This window comes from Panthera pardus, unplaced genomic scaffold (genome assembly GCF_024362965.1).
Source record: "Panthera pardus isolate Hobbes unplaced genomic scaffold, ASM2436296v1 HiC_scaffold_13, whole genome shotgun sequence".
Classification (NCBI taxonomy): Eukaryota; Metazoa; Chordata; class Mammalia; order Carnivora; family Felidae; genus Panthera; species Panthera pardus.
In genome coordinates this window covers 144,663,881-144,687,792 of record NW_026526688.1, presented here as the reverse complement: position 1 = coordinate 144,687,792, position 23,912 = coordinate 144,663,881, and positions in this window count along the sequence as shown.

The window sequence follows — 23,912 nt, the reverse complement described above, 5'->3', positions numbered from 1 at the left end:
ATGTTTCTCAGTGCGAATGTATGAGACAATTATAATACTTAATAGTACATACCTGGGTGTACTTGATCCAAATTTTCTGGGCCTACTCTAGAATCCTGACCTAAGGAATTTGGTTACCCTGTTGGATGTGTCCCAAGAAAAATGAAACAGAAGAGATCCTAAATGTAATTCGCTGACCTTTTTTTTTTTTTTTTCCTTTTTTTTTTTAAAACTTGTCCAAAAAACCTTAGGAAGGATGGTCCTAGTCTTTTTACCTGATATGTACCCAGACCAAACAGGTTAAGACAAGAATAACATAGGTGTTTGAATGCAAAATCATGGTGAATTTCCTGTGGTGTCACAGGTAGTAAGCGAGCTTGCATAAACCACTGTATAAGCCCTTACTGCCACAACTGACGTTACGACCTTTAATTCTCTAATTGTCCTCCTCCATGTTCTGGGGAGTGAATCAGCCTTTTGGCATCCTGCCTCACTTCTGACTGAGTAATGCTTCCATAGCAGCTGCCACACATTTTTTTTTAAGAAGGGATGGAATTGCTGCTATGAGTCACAAGAGAATGGGAAACAGCAGTGAGGTGAAAGGTGAGGCAGGTGTCCCAAGTGCATTTCACAAGAAATTGTCAAAAGGATAAGTAGACCAAGAGTCAACTTTCCCCTAGAAACTTTGGAAAGAATGAGTAATTAAACAAGGTTTTAATGACTTCTCTTTATTTCTCAAAGTCACCTTTTTTTAGCTTTCCCACAAACAGGCCCCCGCAAACACTCACAAACATTAGAAAGACAGACAGAAAACTTAGCTCTCATTTCAAATCTCCCTACTGTAAATATGCTTTCTTCATGATTTTCTCCATCATTATCTAGCATACAGCTAAACTTAGCATTCTGAATCATTGATTACAGATTAATTGGATGAATCAAGTTTTTCACCCCCATGCTTGGCCATCAAACAATGCACGGTCTTAGAAGAATTGATGTAAACATCAAGAACACAGTTTGATGATTGATGGGAAAAAGATTTTTTAAAAGTTCAACCAGAACTCGATTTTCAACACCGCACATGCAAATTGATTCTTCTAAGTTAATTTATAATTGGTAATTAAATTGGTAATAAATAATTGGTAAATTGGTATAATTGGTAAATAAATTGGTAATTTATAATTGGTAGTTAAAAATTCCCAAAATAAGTCATAGTATATACGTTCAAGAGTTTAACCTAGCAGATCTGAAGAGAGTATAAAAAACACTGATAAGGGGCATTAAGGCTCCAAGGGCATCAGCTCAGCACCGGCCAAAGTGAAAGACTTAGAATTTAAGTAATAATTCTCCTCAGAGAGTATTTTGAAATATTTTTGGAAAGAAATAATTTTGGAAGATTTTTATGAGTCTGTTGGGGACCCATGGCAAATAAAAATTTCATTTATAAGTCAGTAATCTTGCTAAAGATTTTAGCTCTCAAGAAAAGCTTTCTTACCCTTAGTTATTTTTGAAGTAGATATACCTAAGTTTTTACTGACTAGACACTGACTGACTAGACACTAAGCACAAGAGAAAGAAATACATGGGCTCTTCACAGGGACCTCTTTCGTTGTGTGTGTGGGTAAGGGAGCGGTGGGTTGGCATAGTGCATTGCACTGTGGCCAGTAGCACTGGCTGTCATACCAGCTGGGGTCCAAATGGTGGTTCTGCCTCCTCCTTCATCCCCTCAGATAACTTTTGACCTCTCTATGCTTCACTTTCCCCACTCTTAAAGTGAAGAGAGAGACATTACTCACCCGATAGCATCATAAAAATTAAATATAAAGTGCTTAGGACCGTGCCAATCACATAACAATCTCTTCAGAAGTATACACTCAAAAAAACATGGCGGTCTAGATAGGTTAGCGACTTTTTCCAGGTTATGAAGCAGCAAAGCTAAGATCTGATCCCGGGTTTCTGAACCCACTGATCTCCAAGCTCCGGCTTGGTTTGTCCATTGCCATTGCTCCAGAAGTGTGGGAATAACTATCATACTGAGTAACTGGTGAAAATTATTTTAGCACCTCTGCCAAATTGGAAAGTTTTACTTAAAACTTTAAGTGAGTTGTTTTGCTTGTTATGTGTTGTTTTGTTTTGTTTTGTTTTGTTTTGTTTTTTGTTTTGTCTTGTTTTGTTTTTATACAGGGGTTGATGGGGTAAGTGAACTCTCCTGAGATATTTAAATGCATTAATATCAGAAAAGCTGAAAATGAACACAGACCTAGAGTACTGGCTTTAATACCATGACTAATGGGTTGTTCTTTCGGGGACCCGTTTTACGTCCAGGCCTCCAAGCTTTTGAAGGGCTGCTCTGAAGGCCATGGCACTATTTATAACAACCGTGTTTTCTGTCCCCGAGCATTGACGGGGCCAGAAGGCAATAGCACAATGTCATTATGTTTAGTTTACCGTCACAAGCCTTTGGGTCTCAGCAAAACAGTTGCTGATGTGTGACTATCGAAGACCTCATTTGTCTCCTCACAGAGTCATCACAACCATTACAGGTTACTGGAGTCTTTCTCCTCAAAGGAATGTGTTTTTGACTATAAAGGAGAAAGTTGGCTGTGACACAAACTCCTAGTCAAACAAGACGGCATTTTCACTTGTTACAGGATAAGACAAGTAAGCAATAGATGTGATGAAACACAAATCCCAGCAGTGATGGCACAGAGGAAAATGCCAGTTACTGAAGGTTCCTTCTTCACATGAATCACTCAGGTAAGATAAAGGCCATTAGTTTTCTCATACTGCTGGTCTGGGGACACAACCTATCATAACGCCTTGTAGGAAACTCTCTGCACTGTTCTACAAATTATCTGCTGACCCTAGAGAATGCCCACAAGTGCCATTTTGGGGTCTAGGCTGAACGTGACTCATTCTGCCACCTGCAGTTTTTCTGTAACGAGAATAATTTAATCTTTAACAAACATGTTAGATTTTTCCACTCACTCCACCTCATCCTAACTTCCTAGAAATTCTAGCCCAACCTTGAGTTCCAATGATGCATAATGGATTCTCCAGGTGTGATGGCTGTTATGATGAAATCTGAGTAAAAGTTTGTACCATAGGCCTTCCACCCATAAGGGTATTTACTTGAAAACTTAAATAAATGATTACTCCATTTGTTCTAGGACCCAAATTCCCACTAGACAAATGATGAGTTGACTTGGAAAGCACTTTTTAAATAAATTTTTCCTTTGGGGCACCTGGGTGGTTCAGTCAGTTGAGTGTCCAACCCTTGGTTTTGGCTCAGGTTGTAATCTCAGCATCATGATATCAAGCCCCGCATCGGGCTCCACACTGAGCGTGGAGCCTGCTTGAGTTGAAATTCTCTCTTCCTCTCTCTGCTCTTCCCCACTCATGCTCTCCCTTTCTCTCTCTCTCTCTCTCTTTCTCTCTCTTCTCTAAAAAATAATAATAAAAAAATCTTCCCTTCAGTAAAGCTAACCCAACTTAATAGTAATCACCCTTATTGGAGATCCAATGACCAGATCCTACATACTTACCTGTCTTTCAAGTTTCCTGTATAACTGTTTACTAAGGGTTCTGCCAACAATCACAAAGTGTAAAGTTCATAATTGTTGCTGTTTACAGAATCCAAATAAAAAGAAGCAAACCTATCTCCTTAGAAACATAAGTCCTGGAAGAAATACGAGCAGCCTCAAAAGACTAGAGATTGAATGCTGACGTTATTTACAATAAATCCAAGATCTGGGTTTTGTTTTTAAAGGGACTGTGTTCAAATAAAGACGTATGTGCATAAAGTCAGTGAGATTAAATAAAACAACATAATAGTATTGCTACAACAACGTACAGCACATGAATAGTGACAAAAGAATGCATTGAGAGTTATAGAGAAACATAACTAAACTCCATGCTTTATGGAATTTCCCATTATATATGATTGAAAATAATATATATGATTGAATATATATATCGTTGAAAAATTTTCTATTATAGGAAAATTCTGTTAAGAATTAACTATGGAAAACTAATGTAAGAGATCTAACCAGTCATCCTTAAATTGTAAGGATTTATGGCTGTATAGTTTACATTCATCTCATACACCAAGAGTGTATGAAAGGTATAATTGCTCAAAAAAGATTAGCTTACTCCCTGGCCTTCCAGTGTTTACAATCTAGTGGAGATTTAGTCAAGATAACAAGCAATAACATCGCCACCTGCTAAGGGCTATGATATGGAGCACGCAAGGGCTCAGGGGGCATATTGGATGCACACCTGTAGGTTCCAAGTGGCTCACTGGAAGAAGAGAAGGAAACTCTGAGGATGGTGTGGAGGGAATTTGGCACAGAAACAGTAGTTAAGAAAAAGAAAGAAGGTTTTCTGGGCAGAGGGAAAGGTAAATACCTAGAAGGAAGAGGTCATTAGCTTTGGAGATAATCACAGATGCCTACATGAAGAGTCTCAACTCAAGCCCCAGAATATTCTGACATGACCTATAAGATCATAATTATAGGAGAAGCAATTGACAGTTCTCTTTTTTCAAAGGTGGCCCTTGCGCACCAAACGATTATCAGCAGACACACCAAGAGTAAAATGAGAAATATTCTGATACTGGGGCACTCAGTCAATTAAACATCCAATTCTTGCTTTCAGCTCGGGTCAAGATCTCAAGGTTCGTGAGATGAAGTTCTGCATTGGGCTCTGTGCTGATAGCATGGAGCCTGCCAGGATTCTCTCCCTCCCTCTCTCTGCCCCTTCCCTGCTCACACTCTCTCTCTAAAAATAAATAAATAAACCTAAAAAAAGAAATATTCTGATACCAATGTCTAAAAAGATTCAAAGCTAGAAGTTAAACACCTCATCTGAATACCATTAAAGACACAAAATCAAAAATGTTGACCACAAGATCACCCTGATCTCTGGGTCAAATGTCATACAAAGGAAATGACAAAGTTCTTCAGAAGGGTATGATAAGTGTTCTCTTTTTGGATTAAATCTTCTCTCCTCCCCAATCACTAAAGCAAAAGGAATTATTGTGCACATATGGTGCACATATGCTAGATAAAAGAAAATACAAGAAGATTAGATGGCACAGATTTTGACCACAAAAGGAATTTCATTTTTTCTCAGGAAAGAAGGTCAACTGACATTGAAGAAAAAGTAGAAGTGAGTGACTAGTTAAAATACACTGTAATGCATGTAGTTAGAAAACCCAGTATTTGCTGCATAGACGATCAATATCTGATTAGTGATGACTGAGTTATATATGTTTTTCCTTGAAAAGGAAAATTTTGTAAAATGGGAGGGATTTGGTTTGGTGGGAGATGGGAGACAGGAATTGGAGAGGACATTCTAGACAAAGAAAATGGAGCAAGCTTCAGAGACAGACATGGTCATAGTGTACATACAGGTCAATGAGCCTGTCTAAAGTCAAGGAAAGATTTAAAGAGCTAGAAACCAATTGCTTTGAATCAACATTTTTAATCAAAGGGACACATGCACCCCCATGTTTATAGCAGCACTGTCAACAATAGCCAAAGTATGGAAAGAGCCCAAATGTCTATCAACTGATGAATGGATAAAGAAGATGTGGTATATATATACAATGGAATACTATTTGGCAATGAAAAAGAATGAAATCTTGTCATTTGCAATAACATGGATGGAACTAGAGTGTATTATGCTAAGTGAAATAAGTCAGAGAAAGACAGATATCATATGATTTCACTCATATGTGGAATTTGAGAAATTCAACAGATGAACATAGGTGAAGGGAAGGAAAAATAAAATAAAAACAATGAGGGAGGCAAACCATAAAAGACTCTTAAATACAGAGAACAAAGTGAGGGTTGCTGGAAGGGTGTTGGGTGGAGGATGGGTTAAATGGGTGATGGGCATTAAGGAGGGGGCACTTTTCGGGATGAGCGCTGGGTGTCATATGTAAGAGATGAATCACTGGGTTCTACTCCTGAAGCCAAGACTGTATTGTATGTTAACAAACTTGAATTTAAATAATAATAATAACCAATTCCTTTATATTGGTAGGTTAGGATAAGATAGCAGAGAATTTTTAAAAATAGGGGCCAGTGCACCTGGATGGCTCACTCGGTTGAGTGTCTGACTTCGGCTCAGGTCATGATCTCACGGTTCATGGGTTCCAGCCCCACATCGGGCTCTGTGCTGAATGCTTGCTCAGAGACTGCATCCTGCTTCAGATTCTGTGTCTTCTTCTCTCTCTGCCCCTCCTCCGCTCGCTCTCTGCTCGCTCTCTGTCTCACTCTGTCTCTCAAAACTAAATAAATGTAAAAAAAAAATTAAAAATAGGGGCCATAATGAGCACTGGGTGTTGTATGGAAACCAACTTGACAATAAATTTCATATATTAAAAAAATAAAATAAAATAAAACACTTATGACTATTTAAAAAAAATAGGGGCCATACAATTTGATACTTTAAGGAAAAAGGCATTGAGAAGTGTGGACATGGATAATGTAAAAACAGTCTTTATTAGTTATTCTAACAATGCTATGAAAGAAAAATATAAGAGAAAATATTCCCCAGCAACTGGGGTCAACAGAGAAACACTTATAGTCATGTATGGTGAAGCGGTAAGTTCTGGGATATGTATCAAAAACCAGGAGTCAATGTCAAAGCCATTTCAAAAGAAAAAAAGTGCCTTTGAGACTACTATCTAGATAAATTCGAGAACATGAGAGGCAGAGATGAGTTAAGAATGACTACATAGCTATGTAAATAGCGGCTTCAGTTAGTGTAAGTGGGAAAGAGAGATGGAGTGAGAAAAATGGCAAGTTTGGTTTTGTTGCCATTGAGCTTAACAATGAGGTATTCACATAGAAATGTCTACTTAGATGGTTAAAAAGAAGCCTTCTAGATTAAGTGAGAGGACAAGTTTGGAGTCATAGGCAATACTTTTACACAGGCTTTCTTTTTAAAATGGGTAGAATAGTGATTGTTTTAACTTTTTTATTTATAGCACATTCCTGACTTCAGACCAAACCTAAACCACATTCCAAGTCTTTTCTGGCCTTCTAGACAGAAGAGAGAGGCACTTTTCAGGAGGGAAGTTTCTGGAGCTTCTACATTCACCAAATCCCTCACTCCACTAACCATGTGTGGAGATGAGACTAGGAAATGTAAGTAAGGGGACATTCATGGGATGAAACCGTACCAGCCCAAAGAAAATTTTTCCATTGGCGGTAGGCATGGCTGGCAACAATGGGAACAAGATGGAAACCACCCTGAGACAGCCAAGCCAGAGCTGAGTGAGCAGTGCAGACAGTCAGCATAGGAGTGGGTTGGGTTATCTTCAAATGGAGCTGGCAGTCAAGAGCCCAGTCAACAGTCAGTCTGAGTCACAATGCACAGGTAAGGCAGACAAGGCAGTGGGTCTGAACAAGGTAGGCAGTTCAGAAACCAGAAGCTCAACTTTGGGCAAAAGGCAGAGAGGCAGTGTGGAATCAGGAAACCCAGGCTCCTGGGTATTGTCGGCATTGAGGATTAGTTTCCAGGTCACGGGGGCACTTATTTATTCACTCGCACAAAAAAATAGGTCCACTAGGGGCCAGGCACCCTGCTAGACCCTGGGATACCATAGGAAAGAAAGAAAAGAACACGGTGCCTTGTCTTCATGCACTATGTGCAAGGAAATTGCCCAGATTCCAGAAAATTCTGGTCTGTAATCCCTCTTACTTCAAAGATACTTCCTGTGACCAGTGTCTATTGAACTTCACTTTGTGAATTACACACTTTAAAAGAGTGAACTTTATGGTATGTGAATTATATCTCAATTAAAAAATAAAAAAACTTAGCTGGGGCGCCTGGGTGGCTCAGTCAGTTGAGCGTTCGACTTTGGCTCAGGTCATGATCTCATGGTTTGTGGGTTCGAGCCCCATGTCAGGCTCTCTGCTGACAGCTTGGAGCCTGGAGCCTGCTTCAGACCTTGTGTCTCTCTCTACCCCTACCCCATTTGCTCTCTCTCTCTCTCAAAAATAAATAATAAACACTAAAAAATTAAAAAAACAAAAACAAGAAAAATAAAAAACCCAGCCCTCTCACTTTCTATCTGTGTGATAGGAACCAAGTTATTGAATCTCAGCCTCAGTCTCCTCATCTGTAAAGTGGGGATAGTAAGGACACTTCTCTTACAAGGTTGTTGAGAGAGTTAAATAACTTATTATATGTAAAGGGCTTATAAGAGTGCCTGACACATGTCAAGTGCCAGATAATTTTGACTTTTGTTAGTAGTATTAGGAGAAGGAGGAAAATCTTTTACTTAGTTTATAGCATGTAGCAAATAAAATTATATTATTAACATTTCCCATAAGAACAACAACTAATCTCCGTAAATACCATTTTATTATTTTTTTTTAATTTTGGACATTTATTCTTTTTTGAGAAACAGAGAGAGACAGAGTGCACAGAGGGGTGGGGCAGAGAGAGAGAGGGAGGCACAGAATCCCATGCAGGCTCCAGGCTCTGAGCCGTCAGCACAGAACCCAACGTGGGGCTCAAACTCACGAACCGTGAGATCATGACCTGAGCCGAAGTCAGACGCTCAACTGACTGAGCCACCCAGGCGCCCCCATAAATACCATTTTAAATGATGCATCCTGTTTCCTCAACCACTCCTTTCCTGCTGGATCTTGAGTTTGTTTCAAGTTAATAGCTGTTTAAGTTAGGCTGCCATAAGCATGTTTGTGTGCAAAGGTTCGTTTTCTAATCATTCCCTTAAAGTAGATGATCAGAAATGGCATTACCTCTCATGACATCTTAAGAGATTCTGTACAGGGACTGCCAGAGCCTTGTTGAGAAAGCTCCCTCTAACATACTGTCTCACACCACCCGTGAGTGAGACCACCTGTTTCACTGAACCTTCACCCACACTCACTGATCTCCTTTCTTACACTCTTTGCTAATTGCACCCCACTATTCTTTCGAATTGCACTCAGCTCATTGTTACTGAGCTCAATGTATTATTCTCCAACACTCTTTTGAGTTTTGTTTTTGTTTTTCTTTTTGACCATTTTTCCATCTAGTTCTTAGGAAAACTAAAAACTTAAGGTTTTTTCTTAGACCTCCAGGCACACCTTATACACTAACTATATATCTTGCTATTTCATAAAATATAGTTTGAATAGAAAAAAAAAAAAACCTCCTTGGTATAAAAATGAGCTGAGTGCAGCTTGTTGTCATTCATCACTTAGGTAGGTTAGATTCTCCAATAATTATAAGTAACTCTTCTTCTTAAAAATCAAGTTCTGATTTCTACTTTTCTGCCACTCTTCTTCATTAGGAAGTGGCTCTTGAACGATTAGACAATGCCTTGTTGATGAGAAATTCTAATCATCAAGAAGTAAATTTTGAGATCATAGATGGTCTTGTATTTTAATGAAAGGGCTACCTGGGGCAAAGAAAATGTTGTTTTTATAGAAGCATTTTTTCAGAAGGCATTCTGCCTTCAGTACAAAGTATCCAGGTCAAGATTCAAGAACTGCACCACTCAAAGTCCATGCCCCCATGACCCTGACCTCTCTCTCTTTTAATTTTATAGCTGCCTTCCCAGGAATCATCCTAAAATGTGAGGTGAATACCCTCACCTTTAATCACTCTTGAAATAAACGTCATTTGGCCTGGCAGCTGCAATTTTAAAGAGCTTGCATGTTTTAATACTGTTTTATCACTGCAAAACTGAAATGTGTGAATAGCAAACCTCTCTAATACAGCTGCACCCTTTTGGTTGAAACATTTGCTGTGTTTTATTGAGCAAGGACTGTTTGTTTAGCAAATCACAGGACTGTTATGAGCTATGATACACAGTTCAATACCATGTAGCATATCCATGGACTTCTAAAGGCAAAACTATCTTCAAAAAAGCAGAGGGCCCCTGAGTCTGTTTGGAAAGAAATATAATTAACTCTTAACACAAGACAGCATTTAACAGGGGACAGGCTTTGAGAGCCGGGTGTGTTTCCTGTAAATGGTGGTCCATTTTATAAAAGCAAAAACACTATTTTGTTGGAGCTGAAGCTCTGCTAATGGATTTTTCTCCAGAGTTGCCTTTTCGGTTTTGTTTTGCTTTGTTTTGTTCGTTTCATACCTAGTCTATCCTTATTGAGGATATAGTGTAGAAGTGGGTAGGGATGATGGGGGGCGGGCACTGGGGGGGGGGGGTGTACTTTGTTCTAACGACAAAAGTAAGATTGTCAGAGTAGTTGTATAGACTAAATGAAAATTCAATGTACTCCTTTTTCAGTAGTTGGAGAGGATGGTGGGACTGAATTTGAAATTACTTAGATATTGATTATAGCCCTTGATGTAAAGGAATGGATACTGTTCGTTTAAAAAACAGATGTAGCATCTAGAAACAAAGAAGTCATAACTCTACTCATTTGGCCTACATATCTGACAACAGCAGGCCCAGCACTGTGCTACGTTAGAATACGACGTTGAAACTCAGGTACCTACTTTGAAACATTCAAATCGATTTATTCCTTCCCCCCTTCTCTTTCTTCCTTCTTCTTTCTCTTCCTTCCCACCATCCTTCTTTCCTTCCTTCCCTTCCCTTTCAATACGAAAAAGGCAGTTATTACAGAACGGACAGAGGGCTCTGGGAGGGCAGGGCAGGGTGTTCCCATAAAACCTTCAACTCCTCATACCTTCGGTTTGGTGAAATGGAAGTGAAATTATATAACACTTTAGGGGGATCTGAGAAGTAAATGAAATGTCTTCAAAGCAGCCCATTTACTGATCGATTCAACATTTTGTCTTGCTAGACAGAAACAGGGAGAAGGGGTTTCTAGGCAGACTGAGTGTCCTATGTAAAAGGTAGCAACATAGAAGCTTTTGTTCAGAACCGTTAATGTTTCGTTACAGTCCTTGCCCAACAATGAGATGGTGAAGGTAAACATGAAGAAGTAAACTACTCTTGGGGCTTTGTTCTCCCTGCTGAGGAGCTTCCAGTGGGATCACGGAGAAGGAGTTCCAAAGGGGAGGGGTATGACTCTGTGCCCTGGAGATAAATGAGAATAAAGCCAGGATGACCAGTGGGAGCCTGTTAGAACAGAGAGAGCCAACGGAGACTAAGTTAGGAAATATCACAAGGGATAGAGATTTGTGGATATTTCAGAAAAAAGCTAAATGAGCCTTGCATAAAATAGGTGTTCCAGAAATCTTACTTCCAAAAAAGGCATGACCACCACTATGTGCTGAGCGTCAGAGTCCCCACTGACCCCCTCACTTTCAGTGTCCCCTCATCCGCAGGAGGGACTGAGAAATAAAAAAGGTTATTCCTGTTCTGGTTGGTTCACTAGCTCAGCTGAGAAAGGATGGTTCCCAAATTCCACTTTTATTACAAGCCTGGTGTACAATGTATCCACGTCACAAATGAGGAATCCGAGGCTCAGAGAGGTTTGGTAACCTGGCTGAGGTCACACAATTAGTATGTGACAGCAGCAGAATTCAGAGTCAAATTTGTGTGACTCCAAGTGTTAAAACTCTTCCATCAGAGGATACCACTTGAGCATTTGTCAAACTTTGGTTCTCAACATTGTCTCAACATCAAAATCGTTAGAGTTTTTGTTTTTGTTTTTGTGTTTTAGTAGAGCTATCTAGGTACCAACATAGATTTACCAAATCAGAAATTCCTGGGGAAATAGTAGGTCCATCCATGGTTTGTTTTTTGTTTTTCGTTTTTTGTTGTTTTTTTTTTTTTTTTTTTTTTTTTTAGATATCTTGAGAGAGTCTGATGTGGAAGCTGAGTTGAGAATTTACTTGATGAAGATAAGAATAAAGTTTTGCCCACAGCAGAAAGTTAAGTGGAATTAAGGAATTCATATCCTTGTGTATTGGCTGGGAGAATTATGGATTAAGCTTCTGTCTAGGCTTTGTGTTCGCCCTTCAAACGGATCATACAGTATAAGAAACAGTGAACTACAGTAGGGTCGGAAAAATTAAGTCTCCCACCCTCTCATCCCAGATTAACTGATAAGTAGATGTGGTACGTAGTATGCCAATAATTTTCAACGCGGATATGAATTGATAGATGGGGAGGGAAGTCAACATTTCAAAGAGAAAAACAGAAGTGTGTGTGTGTGTGTGCGCGCGTGTAAATTTCCTCTATATCAAGGATCCAAACTAAAAGGTGTGCACGTGGAGTCAAGATCTTTCCCTTCTCTCTATCCAACTTCACATGCTTATCGTCCGCTCAGCCTCTATGAATGAACTGAAAGGAAGCCCTACCTGACCTCCATGCCGTTCTATGATGTTCTCTCTCAGTGTCCTGTGTCTACTGCTATCGTAGCCTTAAACACACTGTATTACAACCATTGCTTGTATTACTAGTATCCCTCTCAGGGACCTTATTCAACCTTATTCTTATGCAGCCCTATATCCTCAGACCCTAATACAGCATAGCATAGAATAAGCAGAAATATTTGTGGAATTAGTGAATAAAAGACTGGAGGGAGAAAGGCAGAGGAAGGAGAGAGGCAGAGGAGAGAGAGAGAAGGTGGAAGAGAAGAAAGAAGGAAAATGGGAAGAAGGAAACTAGAAATTTCCTTGGGAGATGATCAACACAAGTTCTCTCCAACCTCAGTGGCTGAAAGGTTAAAAAGTATGGTGCGAAATAACTACTGTAATAATTAAAGATAAATAAGCAATAGGCAAATAAATTGCCTCAGATCCCTAGGAATGTAATAAAATTGAAATTCCTTACAAGGTTTCCTTTATTATTGCATATGAATTACCTTTTATTTCAGCTAAATAATTTATAGACATCAATGGGTAAGAAAGGGCAACAATGCCCGCCCGAGGCCAAAGGCAAGCAGCCTGGGAAGCAACCAAGATTTCCTTCCTATTGGCAGAGTGCTCAGGGAGATCCAAGGGGGAATGACTAAGGTAAAAGGCAGGCTTGGTCCCAGAATGGTAATTTGAAGGCTGAGGGCAGAGGGCACACAATAAAGAAGTACACAAGAAGCTTTTTTTTTTTTTTCACATTTCTTGTTCACTTCTAGAGGACTAAATGCAGTTTAGTAACCCATAAAATGTAGTTTCAATGATTGCAACTGGGCCACAGCACCCAATGTGCCCCCCAAACCTAAATAAAATAGAACAAAAATATTCCATGTGGGTTCTGTTATAAGCGTGTAATATTTACTTTTAATATTAGAATTCAGTACACTTAGAGTGGATAAAATCCCTGGGTCTACGTCCACTGAATCCTCTGACTACCAGAGTGGCTGACATAGAGCAGTGAATGAATGAATGAATGAATGAATGAACACATATGCCTATACGTTTCGTTAACATGAAACTAAGCTGTACAGATAAGTGCACTTGTTTACTGACAGGTAAAATGCTTCAGCTGGCTAACAGGCATCCACAACAGCTCATTTGGAAGACTTCGTGCTGAGCCTTCTGTTCTCAGCATCATTGTTTATTATGCCTTCTTATTAAGAGGTTAAAACAGCAAAATAGTATTAACAGTAATTAGCCTCGGAAATGAGAGTAAGCCCAAGCACAATTTAATGCTTGCTAACAGCCCATGATGAAAACAGGAATCATCAGAAATAAGTAACCCATTAAGCTGACAGTGTAATTGTAAACTGCCAGGCATTAGTCAGCCAATAGACTTTAGCTCTGCTATTCATGTGTAGAGAATATTCCAGTGTTTCACTGCCTCGAATCTCCTACACAATCTTTGCTCCCTTGAGCTCAGCACATGACGTTACCATGTACTTCACTAAGGAAATACAGGTTGGCAAGAATGGCCTTGCCTCCTAACTGTGCCCTACAAATGCCCCTGAGTCTCGTAAGTCATCTTTCCATCTTCCCTTTGGTCCCAGAGAAGATGAGTTCCCTCCTTTGACTGAGCTGCTGTGTGGATCTCATTCATTCCTCTGCAACCTCCTTACGAAGACGCAAAGCCTCTCACACAGCGTTATAACCATACTTTCAGCCCATTGGGCTCTATTTGCTCATTCCTCAACACTGCCTAGGCTTTCTGCATCCTTAAGTCTTTCTGTCTCCTTTGCCTTGCCTAGTCATTTTCTCTCCTTCTCAAATTTCCAAATGAGAAGCTAACAACTGATCTCCTCTTCCACCCCACCTTTTAAAAAAAGTTTATTCATTTATTTTGAAACAGAGACAGCATGAGAGGGGGAGGGGCAGAGAGAGAGAGAGAGAGGATCCCAAGTAGGCTCCGCGCGGCCAGTGCAGAGCCCAATGTGGGGCTCAAACTCAAGACACTGTGAGATCATGACCTTAGCCGAAATCTAGAGTCAGATGCTTGACAGACTGAGCCACCCCAGCTCCCCTAACACTCCTTCTAATCTACCACTCAATTCATGGCATCCTGGTCTTATACCCACCATCCCACCAAAACTACAATGATATATATTGTCAAGGACTTCCAAGTCAATAGGCCAGTGGACTGATTACTCAGTGTTTATTTTTATTAACCTCACCCTCCACGGCTACCGCTGTTGCCTTTCCTCTAGCAGTGCAGCATTCCGGAAAGGTACATCATACAATCTGCCTCTTGCACACTACTCTTCTAGGTAGAGTGACTCACCCATCTATATTGACAAAATTTCTGCCTATGCACTTTCAAGCTAAATTCTAATTCATTTGTTTATACTGTTGCCTTCCTTTTCAGTTTATGAGATTCTTGCAAGCAGGGAGAAAGTGTGATTTATTTTTGTCCCACAAGTGCCTGGCTCAATACTAGGGCACATAGAAGGGGACCCACAAAATTTTAATGAAAGAAGAAAGACAGGGAGGGAGAGAAGAAAAGCGTATAGTTATCTAAATGTATCCAGAGGAGGCAGGTAAATTTATTAATTTATAATGTCTGCACAGAAATGCAAAGAAATAAAGTACTATCCTATATCAGAGATGGCTCTGTGTTTTAAAGATCATAGAATTTCAGGGTACTGGGTTACCTTAAAGACTATCTTTGCGTGAAGAAGGAGAAGGACAGGAAGTAAAAGCTATTTGTCAAAACCCACACTACTAATTAGTGGAAAAACTAAATCAGGAATCCACAACTCCAAATCCAATGCTCTTTTTATTATGCCATATATTTACTTACTTAAAAATTAATTGGTTAGTCAACTAATTAATAAATATTTTTTTAAATGATTGAAAGCTTCCTAAGTATCAGGATTGTCCCAAGGATTCAAAGAGTAAAGCAATTGTGGTCCCTGTTCTCATAGGGACAGACAATATACCAACACAAGTAATAAGATGTCAGACAATCACTGTTAAGAAGAAAAATAAAGCAATGTAAAAGGCTAAGTAGTGACTGGGGAGGCAGTATATAGTTTTTCAGATGGACTGGTAATAAAAAGCTTCTCTGAGGAAGATGATATTTGAACACAGAATCGAATTATGTTTTGAATAATTTATGAGGTGCGCCATGCAAAAAGATCGGGAAAATGCAGGAATAAAGGCCCTAAGATGCGAATGATCTTGGTGTGACTGCAAGAGAGTCATGGCAGCTGGAAATAAAGGACGATGCCAGTGATTCTGGCAAGCCTCAGGTCACAGAACGTCTCGGAGGCCGCAGCAGACATTTGGATGTTCCACTCCTATTACAGGTTTGGTGTCAGGGATAATGCAATTCGCTTTCTATTTTAAAACCAGGCCAGCTGTTGGGGGAAGAGACGAGAAGCAGGCAAGAGAAGTAGAGAGATCAGGGAGGAGGCTATTGTAAGAGTCCTTGTGAGAGATTAGGGCATGGGTGGGGCTGCAGAGCTGAACAGGTCACAGGTGGATGCATTTTGAAGGGACAGCTGACTTACTACTCTCTTAGATCGTTTGGATGGAGGATGGAGGAAGATGGGGAATCAGGAAGGATTTCTAGGGGTTGATCCAGAGAAACCAAATACACGGTGGTGCCAGTCACTGAGAGGAGGAAGAACAGAGGAACAACAGGGTTGGTGGGCATGGAAGGCAATCGTCAATTCTCTTTGGGACGTGGGCAGGTTGCGGGGTTTTTGGACATTTAATCGACAGGTCGTTGTACCTCTTCTATCTATTGCTGCTGAGAGTGGCTCAGTTTTGCGGGTGTTTTTAACATTTTCCTCCACGTTATTGACTCATCGAAAGGGCTCAGAAAATGAAAGCTGGCTTTCCAGAAGTACTCTGCCAAACGAAGCCAGGGAAATAAAATGTGTTCAAAAACAAGCCTCGGATCAACATTTACAAATTAGTTCACACCTCAGATTACGATAAAGGTAACCCCGCAGTGTAAAACACACAGTCACTTTTGGCTCCCTTGAGCCAGGCAAAGGCTGCTCTATGGGGGCTGGTCCCCTGTGCCTCCTTCCTCAGCCCTGGGGCAGCCACCAGCCCACCACGTGCTCCCTGTGGATTTCCCGGCGGGAGGGAGTCAGGCTCTGTCCAGAATCCCTTTCAGCTTTCCAGGCACAAGTTGGACACCTGTCGTCTGTGCCTCCCCAACAGAGGATCCGTTTCATGGTTCTCCGAGGGGCCCCCTGAAGTCCATTTCTAGACTAGGGTTTAGATGACAGAAACCCCACCATCCCACTACTAAAGCGAAAGTGAAGGAGGATGGGGACTAGCAGCAGGCTACACATTCAAAAAAAAAAAAGGACCTTTACCAATCTCATAGCCACAATCCCTTGCCAACACCCCCTCTCATCTCCAAACTTTCTTTATAACCCTGGTTTAACTTCAGTGGCCAAAGGTTTTGGATAGGTTCTCTTTCAGATCATTTCCATTGTAAACATGCTTATAGAGCACAGGAGAGCAGCTTTACAAGCAGTTAGACATCCAATACCTATTTGTATCAATGCTTCCAAGAACCTGTGTATGCGTGAGCTGTTGTAGGAGACGCATCTCCACAGGAAGTGAGGGAGAGAGCCGCTGTCTGGTCCTTCAGAGACCGGGTCCCAATGAGAGTTATCTTTTCTTGTATGCCTTTTATGATCTGCTTCCCTTTCCTTGATTTGCCCAGTAATTGCCAACTTTCATCAACCGATTTTCAGTAGGTGAAAAAACTCAGCACAAATATACCTCCTCCCCAAAAGCATTCAGTTACAAAGGCGATAGGTCTATAAAGTGGCATCATTTCCATTTAGGTCTGTTTTTTCGTTGGTTTGTTTGTTTCAAGGTCATCTCTGTACCTGTTCCCTTTTGCCCGTGTAATAGCTGGAATAATCGTGCCCTCTTGTGGTGAAGTCCAAGTTCTGCAGAGTAGGAGACATGCTGTCCAGCTTGTGGACCATTTCCCATCTATGTATTGCTCCCTAGAGGGTGTTTGGAGCTGTCTTATTCAGAGCGAGTCTAAAGTTGAGTGGTCTGAGTGCTATCAGCGACTTTTAAGTCTACATACTTCAAGTAGGTTTTACCACGTGAAACAGCTTGTCTGAAATTAATGTTAACATTCAATCTCAATTTCAAAGCTGTCAGACACATTTGCAGTTTATCTTCTTATTGCTGGCAACATAAGACATTAAAAAGTAAGCCATTCTCGGGGCACCTGGGTGGCTCCGTCGGTTGAGCGCCGACTTCGGCTCAGGTCACGATCTCGCGGTCCGTGAGTTCGAGCCCCGCATCGGGCCCCTGTGCTGACAGCTCAGAGCCTGGAGCCTGTTTCAGATTCTGTGTCTCCCTCTCTCTGACCCTCCCCCGTTCATGCTCTGTCTCTCTCTGTCTCAAAAATAAATAAACGTTAAAAAAAAAAGTAAGCCATTCTCCATGTTCACTAACCGCTTTACTTTTTTTCATTAAACTTTTCATTTTGAGGTAATTATAAGTTAACTTGCAGTTAGAAGAAATGATGCAGAGAAATCCTCTGTACCCTTTACTCAGTTTCCAGCAAAGGTAACATCTTAGGAAACTACGGGGTAATATTACAACCTGGATTATTAAGATTGCTGCAGTTAGAATACAGAAAATTTCTGCAACAAAGATACCTCATTTTGCCCTTTTAGAACCACAAGGATTGACCTCCTGTCCCACCCACTCTGTGGAAGCCATTAATCTTTCTACATTTCCATAATTTTGTCATTTCAAGAATGTGACTATATAACTGGAATCATATATATATAGCATGTAAGCTTTTGGAACCAGCTTTTTTGCCCACTCAGCATAATCACCCAGAAAATCATCCAGATTGTTGTGCAGACCAGTCTGTTCCTTTTTATTGCTGAGTAGTATTCCCTGATATGACTATACCACCATTTCTCCAACTATTTACCTAGTGAAGGACGCCTGGCTTGTTTCCAGTTTGGGACTGTCGAAAATAAAGCTGCTATAAACATCTCTGTGCAGATTTTTGTGTGAACATAAATTTTTTATGTCTTTTGAGACTGCACCTTCTGGACTGTATGGTAGGTAGACGTTTAGCTTTTTAAGAAACTACCAAACCAGTTTTCAAAGTGGCTGTACCGTTTTACCTTCCCACTGGCAACGTCTGAGTGGTCCTTTCTATGCATCCTTGCCAGCATTTGATACTGTCACTATTTTTTATTTTAGCCACTTTGATAGGTGGTCAATGATATCACATTGTGGTTTAAATTTGCAATTAACTGATGGCAAATGGTGTTGAACTGACAGGGTCTTTACAGGGAAAAAGTTGTAAATTTTGATGAAGTCAGATTTAGCACTTTTTACCTTTGATGCACCATGCTTTTGGTGTCAAGTCCAAGAACTCAAAGGTTTTCTCCCATTTTTTTTCCTAAAAAAATTATATGGTTTTACGTTTCACATTTAAGCCTGTGATTCATTTTGAGTTAATTTTCGTATGACATCTGAGACTTAGATCGAGGTCCACCGTTTTGGGCTATAAATATTGGATTGCTCCAGCCCCATTTGTGGAAAAGGCTATCCTTCCTCCACTGAATGCCATCCGTGCCTTTGTCAAAAGTCAGTTGGGCAGGGGTATAATCAACAAGTGAAAAGATAACTCACAAAATGGGAGAAAATATATGCGAATCGTAAATTTAAAAAATGTTCGTTTATTTTCCAGACGGAGAGAGGGAGAGAGAGAGCAAGCGGGGTGGGGCAGAGAGACAGAGGAAAGAATCCCAAACAGGCTCTGAGCTGTCAGTGCAGAGCCAGTGTGGAGCCTGACGTGGGGGTCAAACTCACAAACCTCGAGATCGTGATCTGAGCCAAACCAAGAGCCGGACGCTTAACCGACTGAGCCACGCAGATGCCCTGCAACTCACATATTTGATAAGAGGTTAATATCCAGAATGTATAAAGAACTCCTACAACTCAACAGCAGAAAACTAAATAGTCTGGTTAAAAAAATGGGTGAGGGACTTGAATAGACATTTCTCCAGAGAAGACATACAAATGACCAAAAAGCACATGAAAAGAGGCTCAACATCACTAGTGATTAAAAAAATACAGAGCAAAACCACAATGCAATACTACTTCACATCCATCAGTATGATTGTTATTAAAAAACAAAATTAAAAAAAGTTGAATGTGTGTGTGTATGTGTGTGCGTGTGTGTTTTGGTTTTGGTTTTATTGTTGTTGGCAAGGATGTGGAGGAATTGGAAGTCTTGTCCACTGTCGGCACCAGATGAGATTGGAAAAATGGTGCAGCCTTTATGGAAGGGAATACGGAAGTTCCTCAAAAAATTACAAATAGAATTAGCCTCTTCTGGGTGTATGCACAGGACTGAAAGCGGGAACTCAAGCAGGTATGTGTGTACCCACATTCCCAGCAGCATTATGTGCAATAAGCAAAAGGTAGAAGCAATCTAAGACCCCCCCAAAAAACTGTACCCATCTCTAAAGTTTGAGGATTTTCACCAATTTCTTTCCTCCCAGCTGCTTGTTATCTTTTGTTTCTAGACTTCCAGACAAATTCAATAGTCTCTGTCACTGCTAGTAAGTAACTTGAAAAACAGAAATCTGGGGTGCCTGGTGGCTCAGTCGGTTGAACATCCAACTCACGATTTCAGCTCTAGCCATGATCCCAGGGTTGTGGGATCGAGTCCTGCATTGGGCTCTGTGCTAATAGTGGAACCTGCTTAAGATTCTCTCTCTCTCTCTCTCTCTCTCTCTCTCCCTCTGCCCCTCTCCCCAGCTTGCGCTCTCTCTCTCAAAAAAAAAAAAAAAAAGAAAAAAAAACCTTCCACCAATTAGCAAATAACTTCCTGAAATGTATTTGTCCTTAAGAAAAAAAATAGAGAATTATATGCATCTTAATTTTATTTTTAGTTTCTTACAGTCTAGGGTCACCTGGGGGGCTCAGTTGGTTAAGCCCCTGACTTTGGCTCAGGTCCTGATCTCACAGTTTGAGTTCAAGCCCCGCATCTGGATCTCTGCCGTCAGTGCAGAGCCCGCTTCAGATCCTTTGTCTCCCTCTCTCTCTGCCCCTCCCCCGTGCATGCACACGCCCTTGCGTGCTCGTGCTCCCTCTCTCAAAATAAATAAACACTTGAAATAAGCAAACAAACAAATTAATTAATTAATGTCTACAGTCTATATACACAGAGCGTTAGACTGGACAAGGCAACAGCCAAAAGGTCAGGCTCCTGAGCCAAGCTGTCTGTGTCTGAAATGCAACTCCTCCACGCACTAGTTTCATAGTCTTTCCTTTCTTTTTAGTTTATTTTTAAGTTTAGTTATTTTTTGAGAGAGACAGAGAGAGCGTGAGCTGGGGAGGGGCAGAGAGACAGAGAGGGAGAGAGAGACAGAGAGAGAATCCCAAGCAGGCTTTGCAGGGTCAGTGCAGAGCCCCATATAGGGCTCACGATCTCATTTTCGAGCTCACAAAACTGAGATCACAACCTGAGCTGAACCAAGAGTTGGATGCTTAACTGGCTGAGCCACCCAAGTGCCCCACCTTTCTTTTTAAAATCGAGGAACTCTTAGTACATCCCTTATAAAGCTACTGAGAGAACTAAACGCCACTTCCCAATTGCAAACCCTTCCCTCCCTTCAAAAGCCACCACTATCCTCGTTTTTATTGTAACCTTGTTCTTGTTTTTAAAATGGTTATATCACTAAATGCACATATATAGGCACCGCAGTTTCATTTTGCCCCTTTGCAGATTATGTTTCTTTCGTCTCTTTTAATTAAATGCTTTATTTAATAGTTTTAGATGCACAGAAAAATTGCAAAGGGAGTAGAGAGAGTTCCCATACGTCTTGCACCCACTTTCCCCTGCTGCCAACATCTTGCATTAATGATACATTTGTCACAACTAAGGAGCCAACACTGGTGCATTGCACGGGTCATTCAGATTTCCTTCATTTTTACCTAATATCCTTTTTCTGTTCTAAGATCCTATCCAGAAGCCACATTACAGTGTGTTATGATGTGTCCTTAAGCTCCTCTTGATTGTCACAGTTTCTCCAACATTTCCTTGCTTTGGGTGACATGACAGTTCTAACGATTACTGGTCAGGTATTTTGTAGAAGGTTTATCTTATGTTTTTCTCATGATTCTCCCGGAGTTATAGGTGGTGGGGAGGAAGACCACAGAGATAAAAATCGCCATTCTCATAACCATACATCTAATAGATATACTATGAACCTTACTCGTCACTGATGATAGTAACCTTGGTCACCTGGCCGAGGCAATAATTGTCAGGTTTCTCCACTGTGCAAATATTCTTTCCCACTTTCCGGACTGTGCCCTTTGAAACGAAGTCATCATAGTAGCCCCTACTTACAGAATACACTCTACATCCTTGAGCACAGAGTATCTACATGATGTATTTGAAATTCTCCCCCATGTTATTTTTGCCTCGTCTCCCCCATTTATTCATTTATTCATTCATTCATGTGTGTATTTATATCCGTTTGGATTCATGAAGATGTATTTTATACTTTGAGTTATAATCTGAGACTTCTTTATTTTCGGTATCAGATTATTCCAGCTTTGACCTTGAGAAGCTCTTCCAGTAGGCTCCTGCTTCCCTTTGACAGACCCCCCCCCACCATCTTTGTGGGGTTTCTGTTGTTGCTGTTGCTGTTTTAGCACTTCCCTATTTTTTGGCACCACGGGCTCATCTCCTGTATTTCCTGCCCCAGTCCTAGAATCAATCATTTCTCCAAGATTCCCTAGATCCTTTTATTGGAAAAAGGTATTAAAAACCAATGTCTAGGTATTGAGTATGCTCATTGCTAGTGTGCTATTATGGCTCTAAGGCCCTCTCAGCTCACAGCGTAAGGTACTCTCATGGTGTATATTCTACTCCATGTACTAAGTTTATCTATAAATATTTCTATGAGTATCCATCTGTATCAATATTAATGTAAACTAGAGTTCCAGCTCCAATTTTTTACTACATGGATTATTCTAGCCTTATCCCTGCTTGCCTATAAACTTGCACTCCAATAGTGAGAAAACTGGCTCTTCTGGGGATTTCTTTACTCATCGATTCCATAAATAATTTTGATCGCCTACAACATGCCTACTATTGCCTACACTCTGCTCTAATTAGAAAAGATAGAGCTGTGAACAAAACAGACACATTTTTTTCCCTTGTGAAGCTTATGTTCTAGTAGCCAATGGAAGTAAATATAAATCCACTTTAGAGGGCACATCTTCAAACCAGGCTTCAGATTCCACATTTCTTACTTGCTTGCTCGCTCAGTGACATCTTTTTAAAGATTAGTTTTTATCTTATCCAATGCTGTTTTCAGCAAGAGGGTTGTCCAGAGAATCTGATTTGCCATGTTGCCAGAAATCAGCAATTATTATAAGAAGTTAATTTCTAAATTTTTTTTAAATGTTTATTTATTTTTGAGAGAGAGAGAGAGAGAGAGCACACAAGTTGGGAGGGGCAAGGGAGAGGGAGATCAGAATCCGAAGCAGGCTCTAGGCTCTGAGCTGTCAGCACAGAGACTGACACAGGGCTCAAACTCACAAACCGGGAGATCATGACCTGAGCTGAAGTTGGAGGCTTCACTTGCTGAGCCACTCAGGCACCTCAAGAAGTTAATTTCTTCTGAAGCTCATTTTATGAAATAATCTCTGGATTTTAGGATCAACATATATTTAGATGTATCTACTACCTAATATGATATGTTAATTTCTGTGCTTTTCCTTCTCTCATTTCCATGTATGTGGCCTTTTCATTACTCTCTTGGAGGCATTCACAATACCTAAAATAAAAGTAATATTAGTGGAGCAAAATAAAAAGAGGAAGCAAGAGAAAGAGTTTGTACTATTAGGTGGAGGGTGTGTATAGTTTTATTCTAAAACAGTTTTGGTGGGGGGCCTGGGTGGCTTAGACGGTTAAGCGTCCGACTTTGGCTCAGGTCATGATCTCACAGTTCATGAGTTCAAGCCCTGCGTCAGGCTCTGTGCTGGCAGCTCAGGGCCTGAAGTCTGCTTCAGATTTTTTATCTCCCTCTCTTTCTGCCCCTCCCCTGCCCCTGCTCACATTCTGTCTGTCTGTCTCTCTCTCTCTCTCTCTCTCAAAAATAAATAAACATTAAAAAAAAAATAAAATAAAGCAGGCTTTTCATAATCAGAAGGGAAAGTCTTAAGGAAACTCAGAGATTGTATCATAGCAGAAGAATGGGAAAAAGAATAGGGAAAGAACCAAATCACTTTGCTCTCTCTGTCTCCCTGACCCTGGAGAGGAAAAGTAAGTGACCTGGGGGGTGAGGGAAATGGAGGAGGGTCACTTGGGGAATTTTGGAGGCAGTACCAGGAGCCTGTTCTGCTGGTAGCTTGGGCCAGTGAGGCCTCTGGTCAGTTGCCTACCTAATGCCCATGGAATCTAGTGGAACATTTCCCCTACTCCCAAGGCTTTGCTAAAGCCTACCCAGACTGTTCTGAATGTGTGAATTACCACCACCCTTTTTTCAATGGCACATGACATGTGAAATCAAACGAAGAGTGGGGTCCTTGATACCTAAATGAACAGTGGGAATGTCAAAATGGAACAGACCATGAGTGACCGAATG